We start from the raw sequence: 10,763 nt of genomic DNA, 5'->3' as shown, positions 1-10,763 counted from the left end.
ATGGATTTCGTGCTCTCTCTACTGATGGCCCTGGTGCTGGTCAGCTACAGCCCGGGAGGATCTCTGGGCTGTGATCTGTCTCAGAACCACGTGCTTGTTGGCAGGCAGAACCTCAGCCTCCTGGCCCGAATGAGCAGACTCTCCCCTCACTCCTGTCTGTAGGACAGAAAAGGCTTCGGTTTTCCCCAGCAGATGGTGGAGGGTGACCAGCTCCAGGAGGCCCAGGCCATTTCTGTGCTCCACGAGATGCTCCAGCAGAGCTTCAACCTCTTCCACACAGAGTGCTCATCTGCTGCCTGGAACACCACCCTCCTGGAGCAGCTCCGCTTGGACTCCAACAGCAACTGGACGACCTTGACGCCTGCCTGGGTCAGGTGATGGCACAGGAAGACTACTCTGCCCTGGGAAGGATAAGCCTCACTCTGCCCTTAAAGAGGTACCTCCACGGAATCCACGTCTACCTGAAAGAGAAAGAATACAGTGACTGTGCCTGAGAAATCATCAAGAGTGGAGATGATGGAGCCCTCTCTTCATCAAGCAGCTTGTAAAAAAGGTTAAGAAAGATGGATGGAGATCTCAACTCAGCTTGAGATGACTCTCACCGACAAAGATGCAACATCACCCTCGTACACTCACCTGTGTTCATTTCAGTCGACTGATTTCTGCTTTAGCCACCAAATTCATTGTATTACTTTAGCCAATACTTTGTCAGTAGTAATAAAAAGTAGATATAAAAGTATTTAGCTGTAGGGGCATGAGTCCTAAAGTCATGCCGGCCCTGATGTTATCGTTGCTGATTGACTTATTCCTTCCTGCACCTAATATACTTAAAATATTTCTAAAATTACAATTCCTCTATACATCATATTAAAATTTCTAAAACATGTTTACCATTTCATGTTATTAATTTGGTACTTTGTTCTATTTATTAAATTCTTATGAAAGAAAATGAGTTTCTTTACTCAAAAATTAAATCCAAACCTCCATTTAACATTTTATCAAACAATGCATGGTTACATTTTTTTATTCAGTCATTCCATTCATATTATACATATATATTGAGTCCCTAAGTGACAGACTGTGTAATTCTCACCAAGGAATACAAGTGAATAAAGCAAATGTAGTTCCTACTGCATGGAAACTCTCAGTCTTACAGAGAAGAGGACATAAAAACAGTATTATTTTATTTCAATTATACTAAAGACTGCAAAGAGAAGTAAAGGAAAGAATGTTCTCACATGGGAAGCATTAGGTACATATGATACTGGAATGACAAATAATATTATATATCTTTCTAAGCTGCCTGCAGGGCTTCCCTGATAACTCAGCTGGTAAAGAATCTACCTGCAGAGCAGGAGACCCTGGTTCAATTCCTGGGTCAGAAGATGGCTTGAGGAAGGGATAGGCTACCTACCCACTCCTGTATTCTTGGGCTTCCCTGGTGGTTCAGTCGCTAAAGAATCTGCCTGCAATGTAGGAGACCTAGGTTGGGATGATCCCCTGGAAGAGGGCTGGGCTACCCACTCCAGTATTCTAGTCTGGAGAATCCCCATGCACAGAGGAGCCTGGAGGGCTATAGCCCATGGGGTCCCAAAGAGGCCACCACAACGAACCACACAGTACAGAAGTCAATGAATTCTCTTTACTTAGTTTCAAGTTACCAAAACCTGGGGAGACTATTTTAGATAGGTGTTACCTAAAACATAATTATTTCTATAGAGTTTACCTAAAAGCTCTTTTTTTCCCTTACTTTAAGAGATCAGAGAACATTAAAGTTCCAGAGAGCCAGGTAGAACACTTACATGGCAAAGGCACAAGAGAAATACCAATTCCTTCCAGAAAGCTGGCTTGACCAATTATAAAAGGCTCACTTTGATACAGTAGCAGAGCTAGCAGAGGCCATTGTTCTCCAGACCTCTGGGCAGCCCCCATTCAACGAGGACAGCCACCCAAAGGCCCCACATCCTAGTGGACAGCCACCCAGGGATTTCCCTGTTGCTTCTGGGATTCCCCCTGCAATTCTTGGGCACCGTATGGTAGTGGATGGCCACCTCAGGAGTACCTTACAGCTTGGGGATTGCAGCCAGCAACGTTTGGGCCCCCTCGGTTAGTGGACAGCCACCTCAGGATCACCCAGCAACTTTTGGGCCCCACGTGCTACTGGATGCCCCTAATAACTTTCCTTTCCCCATCCTGTCTCTGGGCACTCACAGGAGTTTCTGCCGTCTCCTGGCTGCCACCGATTGTTGGGTTGTACCCTGCAGGCTTACAAGACTTATGTTTGCCCAGCTTTGAGACCAAAGGAAGAATCTGCCATCAAGAACAGAGGCAGGGATGGTTTAATGGATGGGAGGCACTTACATGTGCTGCCCCAGGACATGAAGCAAGGTGCTGGAGCAACACCCCACCATGTGTGGTGCACTGGGGGTGGGAAGTATTAATACATGGTGACAGGCTTCATTCTGAGAGCAATGGAGGGGTGGGGAGTAGAGGGTGGGGAAGTGGGGAATGGGGAAGGAGGGAGAGGCACATGTGGGAGGAGAGTGCTGGTCCTACGGGTGAGATCATTTGGGCCCATTAGTTATCATGGAAACCAGTAGAGGGACATGTCCCTCACCACCCCTTTGACAAAAGAGATCAAATCTGGGGACTGGGACAAGTGCAGAGAAAAGCCAGTCATGTGCATAGGGTGTACTAGTCGGGCAGGGGATGTACAGATAGTAAGAGAACAGACATCCTGAGTGGCCTGACCATGTATAATTTATTGTGAAAAATCACCAGTGATCATCTGGGCCTTCAGAGTTTTTTGCTGGTGAAGGTTTGAACTATCCTGAGAATTACTGCAGTGTGGCACAAAGACAGTGAGTGTGCAAGGGCTTTTGAAAATGGCATTGATAGACTTGCCTGACACGGGGTTGTCACAAAGCTTCAATGTGTAAAAAATGCAATTATCTGGGAAATGGGATAAAACAAAGTATGCCACTACTTCCTCACAATGTGGCAATTCCCAGTATGCTCTCCAGATTCACTGGGTCCTTCCCCTGCACCAGCCATTCATACAGCTCTTTCCTGTTTCTTTCTGCTTCTGGCTACCGATTTCCCCTTAAGAGTGCAAAGCATAGTGTCTCAGTTGTGCCCACTCTTTGCCACCCCATGAACCATAGCCCACCAGGCTCCTCTGTCCATGGGATTCTCCAGGCAGAATACTGGAGTGGATTGCCATTTCCTTCTCCAGGTGATCTTCCCCACCCAGGGATCAAACCTGGGTCTCCCACATTGGAGGCAGATTCTTTACTGTCTGAGCTGCAAGGGAAGCCCTGACAGTGCAAAGCCACCACTTAAAAGTTTGAGTCAAAGTTCTAGGCTTTTCAGAAACTCTTATGTAAGAGGTTATTGTTTTTCTTGAGATGAATACTTTTGGGAATGAGAGAATGTCCTTGTTACAATACTGTAACAACAGCCTTGGCCAAAATGGACTAGAAAGCAGGAACCCTTTTCCTCTTGAGGCTACTAAAAATAATTACGGGGGAAGCGTGCCACCTACCGGCTCAGATGGACTAGGACACTGATCAAGTCTGTAGAACAGGCTTCTTGCTCTTCTAGGCAGAAGTCTGCCTTCTTATTAGCATTTTCTTCAGAACTAGGGGAAGATTATTTTTTCTGGAAATAACTAAACCAATAACTTGAAAAAGCCTGCTTCCTTAGCTTTCATATTGTAGAGAGGAAAATACTCCCAGCTTCAGGCAGGACATGTCTTGGCCTAAGGAAGCTGCGTGCAGAGAAAGGTCAGGACGTGTTTCTCGCTTCCAGGCTGCTCATCTGGCCAAGGTTACACATTCGTCATTTGCTTTACCTACTTTAACACCCTTGGAGCCTTCACCATGGCATTCTAGGTAGGGAAATGCAAGGGGAATCAGAGGAAATAGCTCCTGTTTGAAGGCGCATTAACTCATTCCTAAACAGTACATTGTTCTTTGCTTGACTTCTGGAGAAAACTCTCAATGTCCCTTTGAATAATATCTGCACTTGCATCCACCTTCCACCTTCCACCTTGACTCAGTAGTAAGAGAGAACACAGACACCAATGAGGCTATTTCAGAAAATACAATCGTTGGCAACCAATAACCTGGGGTGCAGCTACTTGGGTAGAATTGAGAACTAGTAAGGTAATGAACTACAGTAATTGAGGAAGTAAACCAGGAAGAGAGAGCGAGAGTGTGTGTGTGTGTGTGTGTGTGTGTGTGTGTACTGATCAAGTAGCAGGGAATGTCTTCAATATAGACTAGATCTCTCAAATCTCTGCTTCAGGTTACAGACTGCATCTTTACATTGCTTCTCTCCAATTAAGGGATGGGAGAGCTGATAGCTTATGGTGAAGAATGTAGGATTCCTGATCTCCGAAGATTTAGCTCCGGAAGCAGCAACCATGCTGATCACTCAAGAGCTTTTGTATAGCAGAGTTTCATTAAAGTATAAAAAGAGAGAAAGCTTCTGACATAGACATCAGAAGGGGGATGGAGAGTGCCCCACTCCCTAGCCTTAGCGAGGGAGCTATATACTTTTTTAATTGCTTATTACAATACATCAAAAGAATGTCTCAAAGTTTAAAGATCATTCCAATAAAATACATCTTAAGATAAATCACAAGGTTCTAGTTACAGAGAAACATATCCTAGAGCAAGATACACTGTTCTATTGACTAAGACACAGCAATGTACAAAAAAAGTTTGTTCTTTTCTCCTCCTTGAGAACTCCAGAACCCTATCTCCACCTGGAGAGCCCCAAACCACTCTCTCGTCCTTGGGGACCCCAGACTTCTTATCAATCTGCCTGGGAATTGACACGTTCAGAGACCTTTAATTTCTAGGTGAAACACATGTCAGTTGCTCATTTGAGTATGACTCTCTTGCAACTCCGTGGACTATACAAAGGGAAAGTTTATTCTCAAGGCAAGAATATTGAGGTGGTTTGCCACTCCTTCTCCAGTGGACCACATTTCGTCACTTATGACCAACCTAGACAGCATTTCAAACAGCAGGGACATTACTTTGGCAACAAAAGTCCGTCTAGTCAAGGCTATGGTTTTTCCAGAGGTCAAGTATGGATGTGATAGTTAGACCATAAAGAAAGCTGAGTGCCGAAGAATTGATGCTTTTGAACTGGGCTATTGGAGAAAACTCTTGAGAGTCCCTTGGACTGCAAGGAGATTCAGCCAGTTTAACCTAAAGAAATCAATCCTGAATATTCATTGGAAGGACTGATGCTGAAGCTGAAACTCCAATACTTTGGCCACCTGATGCGAAGAACTGACTCCTTGGAAAAGATCCTGATGCTGGGAAAGATTGAAGGCGGGAGGAGAAGGGGATGACAGAGGATGAGATAGTTGGATGGCATCACCGATTCCATGGACATGAGTTTGAGTCAATTCTTGGAGTTGGTGATGGACAGGGAGGCCTGGCCTGCTGCAGTCCATGGGGTCGCAGTGCGTCAGACACAACTGAGTGACTGAATCGAAAGGGACTGTACCCGCTAAGCTCTTCCTTTCATGGAATTCTTCAGACAAGAAAACTGGAGCGGATTGTCATTTCCTTCTCCTGTATGTTAAGTAACTTTTGTTCTTTTTTTTTTTCTTTCTTCAACACTCTGGGGACAATTTTCGGGCAAGACTACGTGGATAATTTTTGGACTCATCTGGCTGTCTTTGTGGGGGCTCCCCAGGTGGCACTGGTGCTAAAGAACTCACCTGCCACTGCAAGAGACATAAGAGACCTGGGTTTGATCCCTGGGTCATGAAGATCCTCTGGAGGAGGAAATGGCAACCCACTCCAGTACTCTTGCATGAAGAATCCCATGGACGGGGGAGGCTGTCCACTGGGTCTCAAAGAGTCAGAAATGACTGAAGCAACTCAGCACGCACAGATGCCTGTCTTGTGACTGTTTAACATCCTTCAAATCCTATGATTCTTCCACTGTTTGGCTGAGCTTTTTTAGATTTAACTTACATGTTGCTATTTTGTCAGCTGAAAAGTCACTTATCTTTCTTCACTTCCATGACAGATATACATATATTTTATGTTCAGATATACAAATGTTTCATTTTCTTCACAAACAACTATCGTTTTGCTTTCTAAGTAAGTTGAAAGGAGAAACAAAATATCTCAAGTCTTCAAGATCACAGAAAATGAGGTGAAGCCCCTCTGCCATTCTTTTATTTCCCTTTGTATTAACCCGAGGATGAAATGGAACGCAACCCAGGAGGAGAGAAGCAAACACCGACCAGCAAATCACTATGTAAAATATAAGTCCTAAATCTTTTGTTGTTATTTAAATTTAAAATGAAACATCATGAGTTTGTAAAGAAACAAAGCTATTTCTCCCTGACACAGCCTGGGCCTCATGGCTCTGCATTCTGAGCATGAGACAGAGATGGATAGACAAGTCAGCCCAACAGATGGATGTACCGCATGAACAAGTAAAGGTCACTTTTTTCCATCACTTTTATGCTTCTATTAATACATAACACCATCACTGAATTCCCTATAGCCAACTCAGAAATTCTGAGATAAACAAATGTTCAACACTTTAAGTAAAAGAGTTAAGCAATAAAAGCTGTAGTGGCAAAATAAAAATTGTCTACTAAAGGTGTAACTATGGCAATTGGATCATGCCTCCACCTACATAGACAGAAACACACTTTATCTCTCAGTAACGGAGGGCTGCTGACCCTTGATACCTGGGGACACAGGTCAGAAGAGGTCATCACTGAGAACTCGGGTCCTTCACAGGAACACTCTAGGGAGAGAGTAGGGACCCTGGAAAATGAATGATTTTGCAAACAAAGAGACAAGCCCCCTCCACAGTAGAATTCTGAAGTTCAGGATGTGGTAAGCCTGCCCACACGAGTGAGTCCCAGTGAGTTTGGGCTGAGGACACTGTCATTCCAGATGAAAAGTGCTATTAGAGGTGAAAACTATACCTTGTGAGTGAGGCAGTGTTGGAAATACAATTACCTTTGTTTAGAATCTTCACATTTAAGTGCACTAGAAAGAACTAGGATTCCTGGTGGGGGTAGTGGCACAGTCTGTAGAGGACTATAGATCTACCATAAAAAAAAAGGTGGAAAAAAACAGAGATGTCTAGTATATTATTCCTGACTGTCAACTTGAAGAAAAAAGTTACAACCTAAAAGTTGAGAGTTACGTTTTATTTGGTAGGAATTCAGGGGACAGTATTTCAAGTCACCTGGAGAGAAGTGCTCCAAGGAACTGGGGGTAGAGGCCAGGTTATATAGAAGTTTGCAAGAATGGGCAGGTAGCTTGAACCTCAAAGGTATTTTTGTGAAGTAGAGAAAACCAGATATCTCAAGGTAAGGAATTAGCACTTTGCTCTGTATGGGAAGATGCAAGAGTCTGAGTTCACTGAAATCATTCTGTTCATGCATCTCACCTATCCTGGGGCCATGAGCCTTCCATTTTTCACATCCTGAGTTCCCTTGGGTTCATCTTAGGGAGTGGCTCCAATCTGATAGCTGTCAGACCAGGGGTATATTCCTCCTTCCTGAGCACCATGCTAAGTCGCTTTAGTCGTGTCTGACTCTGTGTGACCCCATAGACAGCAGCCCACCAGGCTCCTCCGTCCCTGGGACTCTCCAGGCATGAACACTGAAGTGGGTTGCCATTTGCATCTCCAATGCATGAAAGTGAAAGGTGAAAGTGACATCGCTCAGTCGTGTCCGACTCCTAGCGACCCCATGGGCTGCAGCCCACCAGGCTCCTCCATCCCTGGGATTTTCCAGGCAAGAGTACTGGAGTGGGTTGCCAGTGCGGCTGGAAACTCTGATGACTGTGTCATCCTGGTTTACTGATATGGCGGGAAACACCCCATTCCTCATGACCTGTGGTCCCATGAAATGAAACCTCAGGAACCTGAATGAATGTTCTCAAAAGAACAGAAACACCCGATTAGCTCATGCACTAATACTCACAAGCCTCTGCTCTGATTAAAACAGAAAACAAAATACAGAAACCTATAGGGGCTGAGGGACTCTGACCTCCTATGTACAAGGTAAGGAGAGAAAAAATGCAGTCCAGAGTCAAGGAAAAATTTTGTTCCTGACACAAAGAAAAGGAATCTTTACATATTTTAAAACATGTACATAAGTATGTACATGTGTATACGTCTTTACATCCCTAGATAATGTCAGCCTTTATTTAGTTTCTCATGTATATGATATCCATTTGGAGTGACAAATCCAAGGTTTAAGGGGAAAACTGAACTTCTATTGTAAAAATTAAAACTATAGATTCATTACATTTTCTGGGTCAAATAGAAAATGTCTAAATGAAAACAAAATGGACGTGAGAAAACATTTTCAGAAAACTTCTGAAAATGAGTACTGTCTTCCCTATTGAAAGCCTTGCTTTAAGTTTACTATTCCCTTTGAATAATAACTGCACTTGCATCCCTTCCATTATCCTCGGGAGTAAGAGAGAACACAGACACAAATAAAGGGATTTCAGAGAACACAACTGTTGCCAACCAACAGCCTGGGATGTGTCTATTTAGGCAGAATTGAGAACTATTAAAGAAATCTAATTGTAATTCAGGAATTAACCACGATGTGTATGTGCGTGTGTGTGCGTGCATGTGTGTGTGTGTGTGCGTTTCCTTAGACAGTGGGGAAGGGCTTCAGTTTTGCCTAGATCCATCAAATCTCTGCCTCAATTTACAGACTTGTCTTTACATTGCTTCTCTCCAACTGACAAATGAGAGGGCTCTCTAATTCATATGTGAAAGAAGTTTTGTTCCTTTTCTTCTTCCTTCAGCATCTGGGGCCCCTTTTGGGGGCACGACTACATGTACAATTTTTGGTCTCACCTGGCCATCTTTGTGGAGGCTTCCCAAGTGACACCAGTGGTAAAGAACCTGCCTGCCAAACCAGGAGACATAAAGACCAGGGTGTGATGCCTGGGTCAGGAAGATTCCCTGGAAGAGGAAATGGTAACCCACTCCAGTATTCTTGCCTGGAGAATCCCATGGGCAGACAGACGTGACAGAAGCGACTTAGCACGTGCACATGGCTGTCTTTGAGACTGTTGGACAACTTTCAAATATTATGATTCCTTCCATTTTTTGGTTGACCTTCTTTAGATTTAACTTACACTTTGCCATAGCGTCAGCAAAAAAGGCATTTGTCTATATTCTCTTTCATGGACTTCAAAGTTATATTTGTTTTATTTTTGTCCACAAACAGCCATCAAGTTTTGTCTTTCAGGAAAGTTGACATGAGAAACAAAAAATCTCTCATCTTAAAAATCACAGAAAATATGGTGACGCCCTCTGCCATTCTTTTCCTTCCTTTTTCATTAACCCTAGGATGAAATGTAAAGGAACACAGCAGGAGAGAGACAAACTGGCCAGTAAATCAATATGCAGAAAATAAGTTCTTAAATTTTTTTTGCTGTTCTTTAAATTTAAAACAAAGCATCAAGAATAAGTATAGAAACAAGGCTATGTCTCCCTGACACAGCCTGGGCCTCACTGCTCTGCATTCTGAGCACGAGACAGAGATGGATCAACAAGACAGCCCAACAGAAAGATGTAGGCTGAATGAACAACCGAAGTGCACTGATTTCTGTGACAGAAGCTTTTGATATTACATTACATCATCACTGAATTCCCTATACCCGACGCAGAAATTCTGAGCAAAACAAATCTTGAACACTTTAAGTAAAAGACTTGAACGATAAAAGCTGTAGTGGCCAAATAAAAATTGTCTACCGAAGGTGTAACAATTGCCATTGGATAATGCCTCCACGTACTTAGCTCTCCGCACTTTATCTCTCAGCATTTGAGGGCTGCTGACACTTGATACCTGGGGACATGGATCAGGAGAAGAGGAGGTCATCACTGAGAACTCCCCTCCTTCACACAAACACTGCACAGGAGAGGGTGGGGATGCTGGAAGATGAATGATTTTGCAAACAAAGAGACAAGTCTCTCCACAGTAGAATTCTGAAGTTCTCAGGATGCAGTTAGCCTGCCCTCATGGGTGAGGCCCAGAGAGTTTGGTTGAGGACACTGTCATTCCAGAGGAAAAGTGCTACTAGAGGTGATAGCCACCTTGTGAGTGAGGTGGTGCTGGAAAGACAATTAATTACCTTGGAATTAGAATCTTCACACCTACATGCACCAGAAAAGAAGCAGGGTTCCTGGTGGGGATATTGGCACAGCCAGTGCAAGACTATAAAAGTGAAAGTGAAGTCTCTCAGTCATGTCCGACTCTTTGCAACTCCAAGGACTGTAGCCTACTACGTTCCTCCGTACATGGGCTTTTCTAGGCAAGAATACTAGAGTGGGTTGCCATTTTCTTCTCCAATAGATCTACCATAAAAAGCAGGTTGAAAGAAACCGTCATGTCTTGTATATTGTTCCTGACTGTTGATCTGGAGCCTATTATACACAGTGAAGTAAGTCAGAAAGAAAACAGCAAAAGAGACATAGATGCAAGGAACAGAATTTTGGACTCCGTGTGAGAAGGTGAGGGTGGGATGATTTGAGAGAATAGCATTGAAATATGTAATATACCGTATGTGACGTAGATCGCCAGTCCCGGTGTTATGAATGTGACACGGCGCTCAGGGTTGGTGCGCTGGGACCACACTGAGGGAATGGGACAGGGAGGGTGGCGAGAGGGGTGTTCAGGATGGGGGACACATGTACGCCCATGGGTGATTCATGTCAGTGTATGGCAAAACCCACTA

The 10,763-nt window shown here is 44.0% G+C and overlaps 1 pseudogene; it reads left to right on the top strand.

The window, feature by feature from the left end:
• LOC139184514 (interferon tau-like) lies at positions 1–548 on the top strand (annotated as a pseudogene).
• The last annotated feature ends 10,215 nt before the right edge of the window (positions 549–10,763 follow it).

The sequence above is a fragment of the Bos indicus genome, chromosome 8, assembly GCF_029378745.1.
Source record: "Bos indicus isolate NIAB-ARS_2022 breed Sahiwal x Tharparkar chromosome 8, NIAB-ARS_B.indTharparkar_mat_pri_1.0, whole genome shotgun sequence".
Taxonomy (NCBI): domain Eukaryota; kingdom Metazoa; phylum Chordata; class Mammalia; order Artiodactyla; family Bovidae; genus Bos; species Bos indicus.
The sequence above is the reverse complement of the archived record's forward strand: the minus strand, read 5'-3'. Positions and strand labels throughout refer to the sequence as shown.